This window comes from Heptranchias perlo, chromosome 35 (assembly GCF_035084215.1).
Source record: "Heptranchias perlo isolate sHepPer1 chromosome 35, sHepPer1.hap1, whole genome shotgun sequence".
In the NCBI taxonomy this organism is placed as follows: Eukaryota; Metazoa; Chordata; class Chondrichthyes; order Hexanchiformes; family Hexanchidae; genus Heptranchias; species Heptranchias perlo.
Genome location: NC_090359.1, coordinates 27402617 through 27406993, shown reverse-complemented (window position 1 = coordinate 27406993; position 4377 = coordinate 27402617).

The window sequence follows — 4377 nt, the reverse complement described above, 5'->3', positions numbered from 1 at the left end:
ATCGCCCCGCAGCCCAAACCGCCCGAGCGCGACCGCGACCGACTTCGAAACAGCGAGTGGAGCCCCTGCCCCAGGGAGACGGTGGTTCAGTGATTCATTCACTAAATGGTCACTTTCACTCAGTGCTTGGCTCGTTACTTGTTAAATTATTAGTGTTATTTCATACCAACATTTATTAAATTGCTATTTAGTTCTGATTTTTTGTTATAATTGCCATTTAGTTCTGGGGCATTGGGACCATTCTGGGGCTTTGGGGGCAGTTCTGGGACATTATTTTAGTTACTATTTAGTACTGCAATATTTTAATTACTATTTGGTACTGCAATTGTTTTGATTACTATTTAGTATTGCAGTATTATTACTATTTAGTACTGCAATATTTTAATTACTATTTAGTACCGCAGAAGACAGAGGGTGGTTGTAGAGGGTTGTTTTTCAAACTGGATGCCTGTGTCCAGCGGTGTGCCTCAGGGATCGGTGCTGGGTCCGCTGTTATTTGTTATTTATATTAATGATTTGGATGAGAATTTAGGAGGCATGGTTAGTAAGTTTGCAGATGACACCAAGATTGGTGGCATTGTGGACAGTGAAGAAGGTTATCTGGGATTGCAACGGGATCTTGATCAATTGGGCCAGTGGGCCGATGAATGGCAGATGGAGTTTAATTTAGATAAATGTGAGGTGATGCATTTTGGTAGATCGAATCGGGCCAGGACCTACTCCGTTAATGGTAGGGCGTTGGGGAGAGTTATAGAACAAAGAGATCTAGGAGTACAGATTCATAGCTCCTTGAAAGTGGAGTCACAGGTGGATAGGGTGGTGAAGAAGGCATTCGGCATGCTTGGTTTCATTGGTCAGAACATTGAATGCAGGAGTTGGGATGTCTTGTTGAAGTTGTACAGGGCATTGGTGAGGCCACACTTGGAGTACTGTGTACAGTTCTGGTCACCCTATTATAGAAAGGATATTATTAAACTAGAAAGAGTGCAGAAAAGATTTACTAGGATGCTACCGGGACTTGATGGTTTGACTTACAGGGAGAGGTTGGACAGACTGGGACTTTTTTCCCTGGAGAGTAGGAGGTTAAGGGGTGATCTTATAGAAGTCTATAAAATAATGAGGGGCATAGATAAGGTCGATAGTCAAAATCTTTTCCCAAAGGTAGGGGAGTCTATAACGAGGGGGCATAGATTTAAGGTGAGAGGGGAGAGATACAAAAGGGTCCAGAGGGGCAATTTTTTCACTCAAAGGGTGGAGTGTCTGGAACGAGCTGCCAGAGGCAGTAGTAGAGGCGGGTACAATTTTGTCTTTTAAAAAGCATTTGGACATTTACATGGGTAAGATGGGTATAGAGGGATATGGGCCAAGTGCAGGCAATTGGGACTAGCTTAGTGGTATAAACTGGGCGACATGGACATGTTGGGCCGAAGGGCCTGTTTCCATGTTGTAACTTCTATGATTCTATGATTCTATGATAATTGTTTTGATTACTGTTTAGTATTGCAATATTATTACTATTTAGTACTGCAATATTTTGATTACTATTTAGTACCGCAATTGTTTTGATTACTATTTAGTATTGCAGTATTATTACTATTTAGTACTGCAATATTATAATCTCCAGATGGGGTCTGACAACTGAAGCATCACTTTCTCCCCTTTGTATTTCAGTCCCCTTGAGATAAAGGTCAATATTCCATTAGCCGTTCTGGTTGGTTTTTGTACCTGTCCACTAGTTTTTAGTGATTTCTGTATACGGGCCCCTAAATCTCTCTGCTCCTCCACAGTTCCTAGTTTCTCACCATCTGGAAATTACTCCGATTTATCTTTTTTAGGTCCAAAGTGAATGATCTCACACTTCCCCACGTTGAACTCTGTCTGCCACTGTTTTGAACACTCCCTTAATCTGTTTATGTCCCTTTGTAACACCCTGATGTAACATAGATTATTGAACCCCTGTAGTATTATTGAAGTATTAAACCTTTATTATTGAGTAATGATACCACAACACTATCCGAGAAGGAGCAGGGAAGATTCCCGGTGTCCTGGGCTAACGTTACACTCTCAACCAACACCACCAAAAATAGAGTAACTGGTCTTTCATTTAAGTTGCTGTTTGTGGGATCTTGCTGTGTGCAAATTGGCTGCTGTGCTTACCTACATAACAGTGACTGTGCTTCAAAAGTACTTTATTGTAAATGAAATGCTTCAGGACATCCTGAGGATGTGATAAGGCGCTGGATAATGCAACTCCTTTCTTTAATAGTACCACTCTGAGCCTTGGATTATTGTGTCACAGAGGCTCAATAATCAACAAGACAAATGCGAAATTTTAATGCTGATTATTTTATTATTCTCCAACACAAATGTCCACAGCAATACTCGAGAGTAAGAGACACGTAAGACAGACTCGGCACATCGGAGATCTCAGAGTTGGATGCAGCGGGTGTGAATGCCAGTGCAGTTCCGATACCCACCAATAAGTTCAACAACAACTTGCATTTATATAGCGCCTTTAACATAGGAAAACGTCCCAAGGTGCTTCACAGGAGCGTCATCAAACAAAAATTGACACTGAGCCACATAAGGAGATATTAGGACAGGTGACCAAAGGCTTGGTCAAAGAGGTAGGTTTTAAGGAGCGTCTTAAAGGAGGAGAGAGAGGCGGAGAGGTTTAGGGAGGGAATTCCAGAGCTTAGGGCCCAGGCAGCTGAAGAAACGGCCGCCGATGGTGGAGCGATGGAAATCGAAGAATGCGCAAGAGGCCAGGAGACCACGAGACGGCGCAGACAGACTTCAGCGTCAGCTGTGGCTCAGTGGGTAGCACCCTCTCTCGCCACTGAGTCTGAAGGTCATGGGTTTGAGCCCCACTCCTGAGACTTGAGCCCATAATCCAGGCCGACACTCCCAGTGCGGTACGGAGGGAGTGCTGCACTGTCAGAGGTGCCGCCTTTCGGATGACACCTGCCCTCTCAGGTGGACGTAAAAGATCCCACGGCCACCAATTTGAAGAAGAGTAGGGGAGTTCTCCCCGGTGTCCTAGGCCAATATTTACCCCTCAACCAAGATCAGTAAAAACAGATTATCTGGTCATTATCACATTGCTGTTTGTGGGATCCTGCTGTGCGCAAATTGGCTGCTGCGTTTCTTACATTACAACAGTGACTGCACTTCAAAAGTACTTCATTGGTTGTGAAGTGCTTTGGGACTTTCTGAGGTGGTGAAAGACTCTGTATAATGTGCAAGTTCTTTCTTTTCTCTTCTTACACCGGGGAGACATACCTTCGAAATACACAGGATTACAAGGCAAAGTTTCAGAAAACAAGAGACCTGTTTGTACAACAGCCTCGCACTCTCAGAATAAAGGAACCGATTGCTCTAAACTGACTCATTTCAGCTCTGTTGAGACACTGAGCTTCTCCCACAACCTCAGAACAAACAAATTACAACATTCATCCGAAAATAAAATAATTACAAGCAAAATAAATTGTATGAAGAGTCTCCAATATTTGAAATGCTACAGAGAGTTCCTACAAATTGGGGGCTCATCCCCTGCCGGTTATTGATTATTGATCAGCTCTATTGCTGTTCGGTTTCAGTCCTGGAATCTGCCGGCTCATCCTCGTAAAAATCCCAGTCTGTGTCCGGATAATCCTGATTAAGATGAGAGAGAGAGAGAGAGAAACAGTTAATGAGATTTCCTGTAATAACCACTGCTGAGTTATTGTAGTCACAGTATCCCCTTTCCTCTCCTGGAGACGCTATCTCTCGTTGCGTACAAGTTGCTGGGCTCAAAGGGTTAAATTATGAGGACAGGTTGCACAGACTGGGCTTGTATTCCCTTGAATATAGAAGATTGAGGGGTGATCTAATCGAGATGTTTAAGACGATTAAAGGATTTGATAGGGTCGATAGAGAGACTGTTTCCTCTGGTGGGGGGAGTCCAGAACAAGGGGGCAGAACCTTAAAATTAGAGCCAGGCCGTTCAGGGGTGATGTCAGGAAGCACTTCTTCACACAAAGGGGAGTGGGAATCTGGAACTCTCTCCCCCGAAAAGCTGTTGAGGCTGGGGGTCAATTGGAAATTTCAAAACTGAGATCGATAGATTTTTGTTGGGTGAGGGGATTAAGGGTTACAGAACCAAGGCGGGTAAATGGAGATAAGATACAGATCAGCCATGATCTAACTGAATGGCGGAGCAGGCTCGAGGGGCTGAATGGCCTCCTCCAGTTCCCATGTACCTATGAGCTCTACTGGCCGCTACTGATCTCAGGTACATTATCAATGGGATGTCGTTCATCTGTGAGCCTGGACAATGAGTGTTGGCCGGCTATTTTACCACGAAGGCCATCACAGCCGGGCCTGACCCAACATTCA